Consider the following 18,477-nt stretch of genomic DNA (forward strand, 5'->3'; position numbering starts at 1 on the left):
TGTTTGTACATTTGTTTTTTGTCCGCCGTAACAATACACCAAACGGCACCGAAGGACACCTCAAACGGCCAACCCCATCCGCAGCACGCACCAATATTGCTCAAGTTTCAGCGTTAATACTTGTGTGATTGTGAATGAAAAAATCAATTATTGCTCATTTCTAAGGCACTATAAGAACACGTCGATATTCTTTATACTAGAGAAGGCACACATAAGTAATTCTAAGGACCGTAGCGTTTATCACGCTGCGCTGACAATGCAACGCTATGCTCAATAAGGCACGTGTTTCCAACGCTTTGCTAAGAAGACACGGTGGTGGCACCTGCCCGTCACTTTGCGTTCTACACCTTATCGCCACCGAGACAGGCCGCCATCTTTCTTCGTGGTCGCGCACGCCTTCCTTCGTTTTCGAAGATAACTGCCAGATAGCGCCCGTGTCTAACGTGTCTCGATGTCTAACTTTCGCCTTAGCTGCACGGATTGAGACTCTCTAACGCAGCGCTGCTAGAATACGATTCACCAATTTTCTCGTGCAGAACATCAAACAAACGTTTTATTCACTCTCTCCACACGCAAGACAAGTTTTGTGTTGCTTGCCACATTACAGCGTACTAGTGTTAAAGAAACAACCAGAAAACAGCCTATACATGTAGCGTTAACTGTTCCCAGCTAATCAATTACACTACAGCGTATATGTATTTTTATATTTATTTAATTTAGTTGAAGAAAACTGGACAGATTGCGGGAAAATGAGTGACATTGCTGCACTTTGCGGAACCCACGCACGTTTTCAAGAAATCATTCACAGTAAACGATAACATTACTAAATCTCCTACATTCGAAAAGACAGCAGTTCTCGAAATTTAGGGGAACAAAAATGTCGTCTTTTAACGACATTTGCTGTGAAACATGCAGATACAGGGCCAATATTTCTAATACCTCCTTATCTCCTTCCTTCGTGAGCCTCTGTTGAGGTGTCGTACTCTAATGCAGACAGTAACGGGCTCACTTTTATCTTCTTTACTCTTATTTAAAAGTCACTCCCCCCCCCCCCCTAGTGTTGTTGTTAAAGCGAAATTCTTCAGTATTTTCGAACATGGTTTTTAGGACATACGTACATGCCGTTTTTCATCCGGGTGTCTTTGAAAGGATTTCAAAGTGCTGGCAGGCTTATTAGGAACAAACGCATCTAATACCAAACGCGTTTTACGTAAAGATGCTGCTTGAAAGGATCCACCCTTAAATATCGACTTTTGTTTAGTCACTCGTAGGCACAATAATTCTTCTAAGTCGATTCTTTTCAAGTGCATTCGGTGAAGTCTTCGTCCACTCTAAGTTGAAAATAGGTGCTCGAAACGAGTACTTGACGAAGTTCTGCATCTCAGAACCACCGTATACATCTTGATCCATTGTGTAGGTACATTGCTTTCTGATACTCAAGCGCTTTTGGTAGCGCTAGGACCACTTCTCAGCACAACGCGTTTTTATCGTCGAACAGTATTAAAGATTTTGATCTTGCCTTCTAAACGCATCTGAGTTGAGAGACCATTTGTAGAGATTGGAATGGGTCTCGCATTCTAGCCTCCCTTCTGCCAAGCGTGACAGTGTTTGACTGCATGGGTATTTTTGTGTCAGGTGTAGGAGAAAGGCGAAAACAAAAACAAGGCAGAAAAGTCGAAAAACCAGCACCTTCATTTGTATCTCTCAGTTTATATAGACTGTATTTACGGCAGATTTCATCGTCACTGAAAAGATGACGATGAATGTCAAGAATTGGATAAATAAGAGAAGGCAATTTTGAGGGATCGTTTTCGTTTGCTTGACAAAACCCTAATGAATGCCGACAAAAATTAATGAAACTTTGTTGGTTTTCATTAACAATGACATAAAGCAAAATTTTTTCATTACGAGAATGATTGCTTGAGAACAGAAATTATACTCTGTAGGATTTCAAAATAATTCACCACTATAACCTTGACTAGCAGTGTTGAAACACGTAGACTGAAAAGTAATTGAACTTTTTCATATCCACAAAGGCAAGGAATGGTTTATCTTCATTCCAAGACTGGTGACATAGTATCTTCTTAGCGTGGTGAGCGGGTAATTATGAGTATTATTGAACCACGTCAGGATACTGGTATTGTTCATACGGCTTACAAGAGAGTCAAAACTTCTTGAAGTGTATAAAAATGTTGACAAAATGAGAAAGACAGGAGTGTAATGGTTTATAAGTGGCACAACGTGCTTTAAAGGTTGAGGACGCTTGGGGCTCGCCTAAGCGTCCACTGAGTAGAAGAGTAGAAGGCGACAGTGTATAGTCGGACTCCGTGCGCAATGGCTTCGCAATTGCTGGCCTGCCTTTGGTGTTTGGTGGATGCCCCAAGCCCCAACCATGCCGCAAAAAAAAAAAACTAAGTTCAGTGTGCCAGTAACAAGGAACCGGGATCTAAAAAAAATTCCCGTACTTTATCCTGTTCAAGTTTTGTGGTGCTTGCCACATTACAGCGTACTTGTGTTAAAGAAACAACCAGAAAACAGCCCATACATGTAGCGTTAAGTGTTCCCAGCTAATCAATTACACCACAGCGTATATGTATTTTTCTATTTGTTTAGTTTAGTTGAAGATAACTGGACAGCTTGCGGCAAAAGGAGTGACATTGCTGTACTTGGCGGAACCCACGCACGTTTTCAAGAAATCCTTCACAGTAAACGATAACATTACTAAATCTCCTAGATTCGAAAAGACAACAGTTCTCGAAATTTAGGTGAACAAAAATTTGTTGTTTTAGAGTAAACAATCTGAGAACGCCCTTTACGAAACAGCTTTCTTTATGTCCTCTCGTCTTTTCGCTGCTCTTTCATAAGGCACACTGTCTCAGCACTCTCTGATTGTCTCTCGTAAAGCTAGAGTTTCCTTAGGGCATTATCAAAAGGTCTAAGGTTTCATTTCATGCTTGCACCACCACCATTTTTTGTTTATCGCCTTGAAGAGTAGAAACATGTGGTGTCAAGTGTTCCACAGTGGTGAAACAAAATTCTGCGGTAAATAGCATTCCTGAGGGTTCTCACTTGGCAGAAAGCTTTCTAGACACAGCACACGACTGAGAAAATAAACCACGTTAGAAGACCCCACCGTTAAGTTTGCCCAGTTTTTGGATGTGTGAACGTACGCTTTAAATGCGGTGATTATCGTTGCTATACTGTTTACCTCAAGTTCTTTGAAAGTCTTAACGTGGGATATTATTTTTTCTGTGGAAGCGAAAAAGGTTTTAGTCAAGAAGCACGGTCATCACTCTATCTTCTGTTTGTGGGTGAACTTTCATGCCTGTGCAATACAAACACAAAATCACGCAGTAATGGCTTATTATCTGTGAGACGGAGCAGTAGCAGGTTTTGCTTATTGTCAATACCGCGAATGATGACATAAAGGAACGTTTTGTTAGAAGCCACACCGGTACTGGCAAGGTACCTATTAGCAAGAAATAATGCGCTGGTTAAGGGTTCTACTTTTCGAGTTAAGTAATCCGATTACAGGTTTGTTCATTGTTTTTACATCTTACAAAAAATTAATTTCAAGACGCATACAACTGTCGCAGTTTTAGTAAAATGGCCGCTTTCATTTTTCAAACTGCTACGTTATATAAGAGACATTGTGATAATAAGAGACATAACACATGACAGACCACCTTGTAACCTACGTTTTAGCTGGAGGAATCTGTTATTATTGCGTCACTATTATCACAACGCTTCCGAGAAACACTGACACGCTCCCCAGGTTTTTCAATAGCAGGAAATCAAATATCTACACGACAAAAGATGAAAAGCTACCCAAAACTTGCACAAAGCGGCATGTTTCTTTGAAGGAGACGTATCTTTCCAGCAGAGCGACAACGTCGGAGCGGTAGTGGATGGGAACCTGTGATTTGCTCGATCCCGGCGATGCCGAAAGTGCTCCAAAAGCGCAGGTTTCTCGTCCGCAAGACAGGCAAGGATGTCGTGCGCAGGATGCCGGAGCGAAAAATTGCTGCTTGGATTTATAGCTAAAAATAGGTCACCTCGTAGAAGAAAGCAACAAATGCCTCCTTTCATTACCGTATCTTTCTGTTGTTATACAGATGATAGTCTTTCTTGGGACACTGCGACGCAAAAATTTTGGTCTGTTGACTTCAGTGTTTGTTAGCCGAAACGGCTAAATTCAAACCGCATTCGCAGCGCCCAGCAATATTGATCTGATTTCGACGTTATATTTGTGCCTACTTTCGAACAAAGAAAAAGTATTGCGCGTATCTGTGAAGTGTTTCTTCGTACTACAAAAGGCATACATAAGTAATGCTAAGGAAGATAGCTCTTATTACGCTGTGCTGACAATACAATGCTATGTACGAAAATGTGGGCGTTTCCTGCGCTTTGCTCAGACGATATACGGTGGTGACACTTACCCATCACCTTGCATTCTACCAGTGTTGCGGGGTTACCACTCCGGAATCGTCATGCATCCGGAACCATTCCACATTATTGTGACCCCGGAATAGAATGGCGACAAAGCTTGGAGGAATGGAATGGGAATGAAATTAAGCGCATTTGTCACGGAATAGAATGGGAATAAAAATACGTCTTTTTGCAAAAATAGAGCACATTTTTATCGACGTACTGTGCTTCAAGCTTCAACCATTAGTAAGTTAGACCTTCAAATTGAGCAATAAAGGAGTAACTAAAAAGGCTTGGCTCAATACAAGCATAGTGCATTTACAAGCAACGAACCTACTATACTTGTGTGCTTATATAGACTGTGTTGCTCAGATTTTTTTCTTCATTCTTGGCGTAACCATGGCTATATGCCTTTGTATTCATCTTTCGGGACTATATGATAGCAGCATGCCCCCCCCCCCCCCCCCCGATGACTTTTGATTGCGTTCCCCCACTGTGGTGCCACAGCTGCATGCTGTCTCCCCATCTTTCACTTTGTCTTTGCTTCTGCCGCCATCAGTGACTCGGGTGCATATTCAAAGAAGTGCTTCGCTAAGGTGTGATGCGTATTGACGCCGGTGCGATGCTTGCGTTTACTAAAAGCTTTTAAAACCAGCTTGCTTGAAGATTCGCCACATATTACTCCCTTCCCCCTTCATCTTTTTTAGCGGGCGAAGCTCTTTATAGTCTAACATTGTGACTAGTCACGCGTAACCAAGAGAGAAAAATACGTGGAGGAAACGAAGGCGAAACAACTGGATGACCATTTATCGTCTCATTTCCTAGATGGCAATGCTCTCCCACTACTCTCCGAATTGCCACTACTCACCAATTAGACTGCTGCGTGCGCTTTGCAAACAAGTGACTCTCTCAGTCTCGTGGATAGTCACCGCACGTGGTGGATCGTTTGTGTAGCATGGACGGAGCAGGGCAGCGGGCGCGTCGAAGATGCTTGCGCTCGGCTTCCTTGGCTCGCGTCTCGTCGGTGTTACTCGCGCGCACGGTGCAAGAATACTTTAGGTTAGTGAACTCCGGGACTATCCGCTGCGCGATAATGTTCTGGTTCGCAAGGAGCCCGAGAAATGGTGCTACAAACTTTGCCCCGGCTTCCCCGCCCCGTCTCTCAATGTAGAAAGGCACCGTTACGTAAGAAACTAGCGGTGCTCTTTTATTGCCGCCACAAAAGCCTCGCCGCACCGTCAACCTCCTTCCTTATCACCCCCTTTTTCGTGGCGCCAATCTATGCGTGTCGCGTGGTTGTCACTTACGATAACTCGGTTTTCTCTAATTTGGAAACCATCACTTACGTGCCGGATGTGCTTTGCGGAATTCGCCTGTAGCCTTCTACGGTCCTCGGTATGGCGAGCCATCTATTGGCATACCGCAAACAATAAATAATCGGTCCCTCCCTGCCAAACGCTAGCTCCACGGCGTTCGCTCACCTAGAGTATTCTTTCACCGTCTGCGTAGTGCGCAATCGAGTGCCTCTCTAAGTCTCCTGGATAGTCGCCGTACGTGGCGGATTGTTCGTGAGCTATGAACGGAGTAGAGCAGCGGGGGCGTTGAAGAAGCTTGCGCTCGGCTTCCTTCATTCCGCGGCACCACCGCGGTAGACAATCGCGTTATATGGACTATCGAGAGTCCCAGCAAGTGAAGGAAGGAAGGAAAGAAGGAAAGAAGGAAGGAAAGAAGGAAGGAAAGAAGGAACAAAAGGGAGGAAAGAAGGAACAAAAGGGAGAAGGCAGGGAGGTTAACCAGAAAGACATCCGGTTGGCTGCCCTACAATGGGGGACAAAGAAGAGGACAAAAAAGATGAGAAAGAGGGAAGAGAAGGAAGAGAAAAAAAGGCCCCGTATCTGCATGTTAATCTGCAAAAGTCGTCGATCTTGCGTATGGAGAGAGTGAACAAAACATTTATTTGATGTTCTGCGCAAAAAAATTTGTGAATGGTATTCTGGAGACGCTGCGTTAGAGTGCCTCGAGTGTGTAGCAGAGGCGAACGAGCGCATTAAGTCACGTCACACGTGAGACATGAGCGCCATCTGGCAGTTTCCTTGGAAAACGAAGCGCGTGGCTCTGAGACTGGTGTGCGCACCCGTCTCAGAGGTGATAACGTGTAGAACGCAAGGTGGCGGGTAGATGCCACCACCGTCTCTTCTTAACAAAGCGTTGGAAACACTCGCTTCTTTGTGCAAGCATTGCATGGTCAGCGCAGCGTGATAAGCGCTACGGTTCTTAAAATTACTTATGTAGGCCTTTTCTAGTAAAAGACGCACATGCAGATTATATACGTTTCGTTATGGTGCCCCAGACATGCTCAATAATTGCTTTTAATTTGAAAATTCCACAAGTATGAACGCTAAATCTTGAGCGAAATTGGTGGGCTCTGCGGATGGGGTCGGCCTTTTCAAATACCCTATGCCGTTAGGAGTGGACAAGCAGACAAATGTACAGACAGACCATTTTTTTTGCGTCGAAGGTCCCCAAGAAAGACTATCATCTTTAAAAAAGGAGAGACTGACAATAATTTCACTGCAGCGTGTAGAACTCCACCGCATGTTAGAGGTGTTCACAGAAGCTCGTCTTTCTCAGGAAACACAGCAGGGCTTTCACTGCCTTGTCGGCTGTCGAGGGATGTGGACGTTGCTGTATTAGCACCTATACAGAAACAGGCCAATCATCCAGTCCCCGCATTGCGTTGGCAAGTACTTGTCTGTCTGAGGAAAATCGAGGACAGTGGCACAGCAGGTGTTCGATATATTTATTGATGCTGCAAACATCGCATGCTGCACTGTCAGTCATTCTGATTAACGTGGTATAAGCTTTCGTGAAAGCAACTCCCAGCCAATGTCGATAGAGAAGTGAAGCTTCACGTCGATGTAGGCCGGGTGGAGGCCGGAGTTGTAGTGAAGGGTCAAGCTCGTGCTGTCTTGTACGTCGTATGCTTGGTGTGTTCCACTCAGTCAGTCTGAGACTACGGGCCAGTTGACGAATCTGCCTCACCGCATCCGTCCTTGAAAGCGGAATTGAAACGCGGTTTGTTTCTTCATGTGACGCGCGAGCAGCATGATCTGTAGAATCATTTCCGCTTATACCACAATGCCCAGGTAACCATCGGAAGACAATGTCGAGGCCTTTTTGTATTAAGATGTGGTGAAGTTTCACGGTTTGGTAGGTCAACTGGTTGTGGCATCCGCGTCGGAGAACTGACAGCAGGCACTGTAACGCTGGTTTTGAGTCAGAAAACAGGGCCCATTCACTTGGTCTTTCTGCAGAGCCCAAAGTTCTGCCATCGTGGACGTTGTCGCACGTGAAGTCTTAAAACACCGAGTTACCCCTTGTGATGGTATGACCACTGCTCCACCTGAACTAGAAGACCTAGACGGCGTAGTCGAGCCATTCATGTAAAAGTGCACGTAATTACTGTAGTTTTGTTCCAGTAGGAAGAGACTCACTTGTTTCAGGGCATGTGTCGGTAAGTTCGATTTTCTTCACATTCCTGGAATCATTAAGTGAACTCTCGGTCGGCTCAAGCTCCAAGTAAGAAGCAGTGACTTTGATGCAGGCGCGTACGTCTCAGTAAACGATGAACAATGCTTGCAGACAGTAGCACCATATGTCGTGCGGGGCATTTCAGCAGCGAGGCTCACCAGGTGGTGGGAAGGGGTCCTGGCATAATGCCTGAGGTGCATGCGCATTGTCTCGGTAATAATATGCGCATTTATTCAGTGATCTTGAGCGAGGGCAATGGTTTCAGCCGTCGAAGCACTACGGGGTAACCATAGGCATATATTAAGTGCTTGGGCTTGAATGTTCTGAATTACACGTAGGTTAGGCTTGCCAGTGTTAGACATTACAGGTAAGCTGCTGCAGAACGAGTTGGTGGTTTAACGCTACACACCCATTACAGAAGGCATACAATACTGTGCGAGTTCTCGATTGATTGATTGATTGATTGATTGATTTGTGTGGCTTAACGTCCCAAACTGTGCGAGTTCTCGTACACAGAATAGTCAGTACAATTTTCTTATGAAACTGCTGTTGAAGAGGCTAAAAACATGTATATTTACTGTATGTATGCCATCTGGGCGTATGTATGTGCGTTCGTGTCTGTGTTTGTTCGCGTGTGAGTTTGTGTGCGTACGTGCCCGTGTGTGTTTGTGTGCCTGCTTATATGCGGGTAAGTGAAAGTGTGTTTTATTGTGTTGGAGAGGCAGAAAGTAATATCTCTTTCATTCGCGAAGGTTGTGTTTTGACAGCCGGCCCTCTCGTATAGTTGAACTTCTTCTTGAAGTCAGTGAACAACGCAGCAGTGTCTAGACAGTATGAACACAGAAAATAATTTGCAATGTAAATTGTTTAGTGTTCTCTTCCCAGTGCAACGCTCTCAAGCTGTGATAAGGACACGCATTCAACTTCATAAACTGCGTCCTATTCTTAAAGTAGCAGCTTTGTAATTCATCTTTTATGCTAAGTACTCATGTTGATGTTATCACGTATCCAGTGCACACACGTGGTTTTTTTTCATCGTCTTTAATGCTGCTCTGCGACTTCCTTTGTCTCCTTTGCGCAGCACTATATTTGTCAAAATACTACAAGTACGCATAGCCTAATTTTGTCGCGAGACTACTTTTTTTTGTTGACATTTGAAGTCACCAGCGAAGGTATAGGAAACTTCAGAAATTATCATAAGGATTTTTTCTTCTCCTTCTTTGACCAGTTCTCATTATTTCCTTAGGACATAAGTATGGAATACATTATTCAAAGTTATGCAATGAGCTTGTTGCTTAGCAGAAGCAGTCAACTTCACAACAGAAACAAAAGTCAAACGGTACAGCGCTTTTCTGCCTCTGAAGGTTTCAGCTCTTTTTTAGTCGTCGTTGTCACACCATAGAATTGCATGAGTAGGCCGCAACGCTTCAGAACTCGAAAGTATCGGAGACCAATATCCTTGCTCCAAATAAAGCTTATTCAGGAAAGGCACATAGAGAGCCCAGACAAGAGAGCCTAAAGAGTGAACAATGCGAATGTGTCCCGCTGAGAGACGAGATCCTCTTCCTCGCCTTAAAAGGAACTCCCACGGATCCGGTCATTGTACAGTCACAATGGGAAGAAAAATAACTGTGCCTGCAGGAGGCAATGCTATACCAATAAACAATATAAGAACTTCCCTGCCGAGATCTTGTCATCCCGAGGTAATGGACCCCTTGTCTCCGAGAACAGCAGCAAAGAATGAAAACGAGTGATACCATGACGGCAGTCACTCGGATTGGTCTAAGCTCACTTCATCGCATACTTTCTGAGCAGTGGGTGGGCTTTGAGAAAGCCAATCTTTTCTCAGACTATTTGTTTTTATCTTGTACTGTCACGTGGTCATGACGTTGACAAGGGCAGCAGTCGGCGAGTCAAGTACTAACGTTTTTATTCGGGTGAACTTGTGCCCCGGAAATGAAAAACAAAAGTAAACCAGCAATGCTAAAACTTGAAGGAACCGACAACTGCCCAGAACGTGAAATGAGATGACTGCACGGATAGAAATATTTTCCCTCGCATTTGATCAAACCAAGCCTATTTTTTGTGAGAGGTAGAGAAATGATTTTATTTTTAATGACAATAAAAAATTAGCGTGTGGCACCAACTGGTGGAAAAAACTTCAATTGCCCGTGCTGCCCTCTCACGTGACCGTAAACTTGTGTACGGGATCAACAATTTTCCTTTTAGTAATCAAATATTGTTTACATTTTTCTAGTAAAACGTATTTCTCCACAAATATACCTAAAGCCTGCGTTAGTAGTGCGCAATAAAGTGGCGCTGCCTTCTCAGGACGTAATGATCCTAAGCTCGTCAGCACGTTTCGAGCAACTTTTCTACGTGCTCACGAAACCATGTACATATCCAGTTTTTCTGGACAACAGGGGCTTAGTTTATGTGAACAACACCACGTGGTGTATCGTCCTTAAAGAATTCAAAAGTCCCACCATGACGTATGCAGTCACGTAGCAATGAACAAAATATAATAAAAAATGCCACACACACACACACACACACACACACACACACACACACACGCGTCTTTTTTTACCTCAATGTTCCCTCGTTTTCTTGAAGACTTGATAGCAGAAATTCCTGTTCGCGTGTCTATGTACGCTCATCAACGTACTGTTACTATACATTTGAACTGGTCGGCAGCACCTCACAATGATGGAAGTTTGCAGCAGCACAGCCATTTTTCTAGATCAACGAATTCATCGCGAAATTCTCCCTAATGACATTTGCGCTTACTTGGTTGTCTGCGCTAGCACATGCACTACAGTTGAAATACAATATAATGCAACCTGTAAAAACTGCGATTTATTTCGTCATATGAAAGCTGTGGTAAATGGAAATTTCACACTACGAGCGAGGTGTAATTGAAAACGTTTTTTTTTTTCGTTTGCACACGCACAGCAGGAAAGATTACTAATATGGCAGCACAAAATGATTCCAATCATGCAAAAAAATATTTGAACCGGCGACTGCGCCTTGGTGCTGTCCTAAATTGAAGATGTCCCACTTCATCAACCTCACTATAAATAATTCGCTGGAAAACATAATTTCTAACGATGATGCTCAAGATAGATGGTGTTCTCTGAATAGGAACTTGTAGGAAATAATGTGCTATGTTATATCGAGAATTTCGCTACCTTTAACTTTCCTATATTGGGCTTTTCCTGCATATAAAAGAAAAGAAAATAGACAACGCACTTAACTCGCGTCGATACAGAATGAAGAAGATAGTATAGCCAAAAGGCATAACTAACACTGACCAGGCGATACCGAGGAATGAGTCGAAGGAAACATGCCTGCCGCAAATCTTTGAAAACCACGCGACACCTAACTAGAATCGCTCATATTGTGCGCAGATGAGGCTGAACATCTTAGATGCAAACAACTGACAATTCTAGCGGCACCAATAGGTCCAAACGCATTTCTCCCATTGTAACAGTGTCGATGTTGATCTGCACATTGATTTCGTCAACCCTGACAGTGCATCGTACAGTGTATGCGGAATCGCGGAATCACAGGCGTTCATTGCGAGAACGCTTCTTGATTGATTTGTATGGGGGGGGGGGGGGTTGTTTAATGTCCGAAAACCACGATTTGATTATGAGAGACGCCGTAGGGGAGGGCTCCAGAAATTTCGACCACATGTTGTTCTCTAACGTGCGCCCAAATCACGGCACACGGGGCTAGAGCAATTTCGGCTCCATCAAAAGTGCAGCCACCGCAGCCGGGATTCAATTTTGTGACCTGCCGGTCAGCAGCCGAGTACCTTAGCCAATACAATACCACGGCGGGGCAACGAGAACGCTTCTTGATGCTGAGATAAGTTCTATAAACGATTTCTTGCAAACAAGAACCTGTGTTTACCAGTGGCATCTACAATGAAAGTAATAAAAATGGCATGTGTCTCGCACTCTAACTTTTAATTCAACCTTCTCTCTACGCTGCATGAAGTGCCTTCTCCTAATTTAAAATACGAAAGGTTCACTATCGATTCAGACATTTCTCTTGCTAAGTGAAGTGGGTAACTAACGGATATCAATGAACTATAATGTAATGATATGTAAATCGATTAGTGCAATCGTGAAGCAGCGGGATATTAGGTGGGTCTGTGCTTTGGCGGGTGATTATGCTAATGACAACGTCCCACTTGGCAGAAATGAGACGCCGCTTTATCGGCTTCTACCACAAGCAGTATCTGGTGGTTCGGCGAATGGGTCGTTAGAAAGTACTCAGCGGTGGCAACGGCCACTGTTCGCCCCAAATCATGCGTTGGTCCGCTGCAGACAACGGAAGCGTTAGCCGGTAATCTAAATCGTGTTTTCTCGCGTGCATTTCAATACGCCAAAAACTGATTGCCTGCTTCTGCATTTCATTTCCTAAACGTTCCGCTTTAACAAAGTTTTCTTGCAACGTAAGCGATAGAGTACACGTTTTCTGCCTGCGTCACACTTCTATATTGTACTCTATATGATCGCCATGTAGTGGTACGGAATATATACAGATCCCAGGTATCTGAAGTTTTGCAGTCGTCATGGCAAGGTGCAGAACGCACGAGATCCCAATGACCAGTTTTCTGCGTGCAAGTTCGCGCTCTGCTCAGCACCTGCGACAGCCATGGTTATACGTGGTGCCGGCTGATGCTGTCCAAACTAGTTTTATATGGGGATGCCTAATACTTAAAAAATGACGCTGTGATAGCGTAAATCTTGAAAAAGTCCCCATGCGTAAACGGGTTCTTTAGAGCTTATACTTTTTATTGCGGCTAGTTGCTGAAAATGTTTTGTCTCTTTCTTTTCCCTTTCCTCTCTCTCACACATATACACTACCCCTTCCTATTTTCCCAGCGTAGGGTAACGAACCGGGCATGTGCCTGGTCAACTTCCCTGCCTTCTCTCTTCTTGTTCATGTCTTGGTAGCATCCTTGTAGACTTTCGTTATTCGCCGAAATAACAAGTGTATATTCTCATCAAACAGAATTATACGCATGCTTTTATCTGCTTTCTTACGTTTCAGCAGTTGAAATGGCAAAGGAATATTAGAAATAAAAAAAAAATGAATATTGCGAAGCAACCTCTTCAGTGACTTGCACTCTTTGGAACTCCGTAATTTGGAAATGTGGCAGATAACTAAGGAAATGTGAAAGTAATGCGCATGAAACTAAACTAACATTGTCACCATAGAAATTGCTTAGTGCAACTGAAACAGAGTAAAAGAAGCAGAGTACGAGCATAGGGCAACCACATGAACGCCAGGCTGTCGTCTTTCGCTTCTTTCTGCATTTAGGTTCGTTTATATAAACTTTATTTGAGTTACGCTAATTATTCGAAACGTCATGGTGTGCCAACTCGCTCAGACAGCTATTCCTGTAAAATTCTTGACCTGCCTGGTTTTTCTGTATATTCAGCTCTCTTTTATTCACTGCATACGTTTTGATGACCTTAATTTGCTCAGAACTGAAGCTCTTCTAAATTTTTGTTGCTAGCGGATGTCTTTTTTTTAGTAATCTTGCGCAGTGTAACCGTTGTGAGTTATTTGCTGCTGGCTCTGACTGCTATAGTTATCGTGAACGGAGCTGCACGTTGGTCTTCGACAGCATGCTTACATCGGACAAGACGCGCACTCCTCAAGTAACCACAATTATTTTCGAAACTTAACTTTATTGCGCGCATTTATAACGGTCAGATTACCTGAAGGAAGGTCGAGAGTGCTTGTTTGTGATGTAATATATTTTGTCGATACAGTTTGCATTGCGTAGCGACTGCCGTTCTCATCGATCATACCTCAATAACAGATAAGTTTTTACACGCTTCTCTTTTATACGAGCAATGACTAACATAAATCTATTTAATCGTTTACTACCTCTATAAATAGGGTGTGCAGTTTTCCTCTCCACGCAGCAACTCTTTACTGATCTATGTACATCACCAAGCGAGGCCTGAAAGAGTGCCTGCTTTATTACACTGCATTACGACGCATTCATGGCAGCTACGAAAACGCATATTTCGGCTTACGAAAAAAAAAAAACTAGTTGCATCACTGGTGCATTGAAGGCACCCCTATAAATGCAAGAAAATCTGAACGATAAGCTTTACTTTGTCCGAAATGAAGGCAGAGATCTGCATTTGCTACGTTTCGCATGATTTGCGCTGAGGAATATGATTCAGCTGGTCTTCTCATACGCATAGAACGTAGATTGCAGTATTCCATTTAAAAAGAAGTACGTGATCATGCATAATTTAAATCCAAACAGTTCCGTTACAGAACGTTTAAATTGAGAAGGACACAAAGAAAACGGTGAACTATAAATGGGGCACACACATACACAAAACAGAAAAAAAAAACGTTCCTTCGAAATATGCGATTCGCATTCATAAGCCTTTGCTTTGAAGCGGAAACTTTCCCATTTGCGATGCTCAAAAATGAAATTTTGCCGAGAGGGACGATTGTCATTGTGCTAAACCTGCATAATGGTACAGCATTTTCAGACACAGAAGAAATGAATTGTGGAGAAAAAGACATCACTGACCCTTTGCCAAAAAGCGTGCGTCGTACTTCTTTCTTCTTTTAGTAAACAGTAACGCCAGAGCACTGAACATACGCACATCTTTAATGTAAGGTTAGTGGCGCATTTGTGCTCAGAAACGCCTTGTATCTCGATGGACGACGAACAACAAAGAAAGTTCTGAGAGCTTCATTTGCCATGTCTGCCTCAAGAAAACAACTCAGCAAGCCTCAAATTAGCACGTTTTATAATACTGTAAAATGAGGTGATCTTTATGAACCATGTGTGGTGCCACGCAGTGGTTCAGGAAGTATAACGTGTCATGTGCAAAACCACAGAAAAATTCAGGAAGCCGCAAAGGCCAAGTCTGAGGTTACTTTAAAGCTCCAGTAGCCCCATTTACTGTATTTGGCACATCAGCAAAGTTCAGGGAGCCTGGGTAGTTATGTCTCTCATTACTACCGTATTCCAGAAGAACCATTTGCTATACGCAACTCTATAGAAAAGTTGAAGAAGCTTCAACTGCTGATTCACTCGGAATCGCTCAGACGGAGATCAGGCCATGAGTCTGAGTGAGTACGAATGAGCAATACTTTGCGAGTCTGGGTGGGTCATACGCGCAAAATATATTTCATGAGCGAATTTGAGTGAGGCCCACCGTTTATTCTTGACTCATGTGCCTACCCAAATGATGTAGTAAGATGCACATATATGCTATTTGTGGCCAAAGGCTGTGGCAAAGGGTATCCTAACCGACTCAAGTGCTCCCCAGAAAGCATTTTTTCAAGAGGCTGACGTCACGTGTGAACTACTGTTGAGATATAATGGGAGATAAAACGCTAAAGACGGTTTCAATGGCCCTACTACGCAGTGACACTCTTTCGTATTTTCCAGGTCACCCGGTCAAGCGTTAGTGCGAGTTGTCCAGACACTCTGATAACAAAAGAATATCAGCATATCCACTGGGCTATCAAAGGTAATGTTTGTGTATGATATTTATTTATTTATTTATTTATTTATTTATTTATTTATTTATTGCTAGTGCAATACCATGGAGGGATTTTAGCAGGTGGGTACAAAAGACGTAAACATCAGCATATAACACCAGGCAAACAGATAGAACAGCCTATCACATTTCACATAGTAGGCAGCCATATAACACAAAGCAAACAAATAACTATCACTTGCGTTTTACAACGTAAACAAACGTAACAAAATTTTACCGATGACACATCACTTTCATTTTAAGAAAAGAAAACAGAACTAGCACACATGTAAAATTATTTCTCTGTTGTTCCAGACCAGCGGCAAAGGATGTTAAAGACTGTGTTGTGACTTAATGGTTATTTAAACTATTCTAATCCTCCACAGTTCTGGGGAAAAAAGAATATTTGAAGCAGTTATTGCGGCTACGAAAGGGAGTTATTGTACAATCATGGCGTTGTCTGGTGGCGTAACCTGAAGAAAATGAAATAATGTTTCCAATATCTATCTTGTAATGCCCATTAATTATTTGATATAAATATTTTAATCGGGATATGCGGTTTCTTTCTGAAATTGAAAGTAAGTTAGCTCTTACTAACAGTTCATTTACCGAGGTTCATCCATAACCGATATATATGAAGCGAACGGCTCCTCTTTGTATTTTTTCGACTTTATGAATGTTAGTTTGAGTAAATGAATCCCAGATCATTGCAGCATAATCAAGTATAGGGAGGACTATCGATTTGTAAGCAAGAACACGGACAGATGGAGGGGAGAGCCCTTCGTAAAAAGAACAGTTTCTGATTAGCCTTGGAAGTTACTATGTCAATGTGTTTTGTCCAGTTAAGATCATTTGTTATCCATAACCCAAGATACTTGTAAGATTGAACCTAGGAAAGAATGGCATTGTTTGTAAAGTATTGAAAATTTAATTTGTTTTTCTTATGAGAAATAGACATGTACACTGTTTTTTCAAAATTGGTGGACATTTTCCAAGCCTCGCACCAGGAAACAACCCTGTTAAACGACTCGTTTAACAAAACTTGGTGTTTTGAGGATTCTATTTTAGAATAAATAACGCAGTCATCCGCGTAGAGCCTTACATTTACAGGTATACCTTTTACTATGTCGTTAATATATAAAATAAATAGAAGGGGACCCAGAACCAACTCTTGCAGGATGCCAGAGTCAACGGAAACCCTGTGAGAGGAATGATTGTTAAAATCTACAAACTGTTCTCTGTTTTTCAAGTAGGCCGATATCCATTCAATAGGTTGATCATTCCCGAGAATTTTTTCTAATTTGTATACTAATTTATGGTGCAAAACCTTGTCAAAAGCTTTTGAAAAATCCATAAAAATTGCATTTGTTTGTTTTCCATTAATAATTGAAGTTGCGAAGTCATCTATTGTTGATACCAATTGTGTCGTTGTTGAAAATCCCTTCCTAAATCCATGCTGATGTTGGTTTCAGATACTATTTTCGTCCAGAAAACATGAAATACTATTGGGTATAATGTGCTCCAAAAGTTTACAAACGGTTGAAGTTAGCGAGATGGGGCGATAATTTTTGACACTCTGCTTGTTGCCCGATTTATGGATAAGCTTGACTCTAGCTGTTTTCCAGTCGTCTGGAACCTGGCTGAAATACGTGGCGCAAGGTTGACCAAGAGAAAAAAAGACGATACAGAAAGAGTGCCAACTCAAAACTAAGTTTAGTATATCCACTGGGCTATATTTCAGCCTAATATGTACCAACTAGCCTAACATAACGTACTATTAAGCTTCATTTCTTCTACAAGGGGCCCTTTGCAGTCTGTTTTACCTTCTACTCAGGCTCAGGATTACGTACACTTGATCGCTTCTGCTTCTTGCCATGCTGGGTTTATTGGTTATTGCTTAAGAAAAGGTCTAATACCCAACGACGTCACATTGCTTTTTGGTCCTGTTCAACCGTCGTTTGGCCACGCTAAACGCATCTCCAAAATTCTTAAGTCGGAACTTTGGAGGCAGGTACGCCTATATCATGACCTGCTACGACTGTGGTGTTTCTAGAGTTTCCCGGGAATTATAGCTGAACAACAACTGCGGTTCTTTCATCGCTCAGCAAAAGACACAATGGAGTACTGGTGGCAGTGCGTCTTGGTTCGACTTCCCAAGCTCCAGACCAAGTGACCAATGCCAGACAATTTAAGAGTTCTTGGGAACGTGGTTCTTCCTGAGAAGGTTGCTTTGGGGCTCAAGAATGGACCAAAATACAGCGTTGTTACTAAGGTACCAGCCCACAAATTGCTTGCCCTGAACCGAGGTTTTTCTCGCAGTGCTGACGAAGAAAATCGCGAGCGCTGCCAGCTTGAGGGTGCGGACTCACTTTTGCGGAACCGTAGAAATGACCGTCCCAAGTTGCCCACAGGTGGAGTTGTCTCGTACTTCAAGGAGCATGAACTTTCCCTTCTTCAGGCAGACAAAGAAGGCGGATTTGTGGTGATGTCTACATCTAGTTTTCAGGACAAAGCCAGTTCTGCTATTATGAAGAATTTTGAGTCTACAACTGTAAAAGCGTCAAAGGTAAAACGTCGTGCTGTTGAATTGTGCAAGGGCTTTAACTTAGCCAATCTGGCTAAATCAGTTTTTGAATGCAAGAAAACTTCCTTGGAAGTGTTTTTCAATGTAAAAACGCACAATGTTGACGTGCCGTTTAGGTCAATTGTGACAGAAAATGGTACTTGGCTGCTGCAAGTGACTCGCTATCTGTTGAAAAATGTAAATACGTTAGTGTTTGTAGATCCTTTCGCAACAAAAAGCTCCTATGACGTCATAGATTTCTTGAAAAGCAGAAGTGACATCAGTTATCTTTTTTCAATTGACGTTGAGGATTTTTTTTATTCAGTGCCTCATAATGAACTTTTATCTTGTGTAAGGGACTGTATCGAGGAACATGGGGGCACAACTTTTATCAATACCTTTGGCGTATCTGTT

The sequence above is a fragment of the Rhipicephalus microplus genome, chromosome 5 (assembly GCF_043290135.1).
Source record: "Rhipicephalus microplus isolate Deutch F79 chromosome 5, USDA_Rmic, whole genome shotgun sequence".
In the NCBI taxonomy this organism is placed as follows: Eukaryota; Metazoa; Arthropoda; class Arachnida; order Ixodida; family Ixodidae; genus Rhipicephalus; species Rhipicephalus microplus.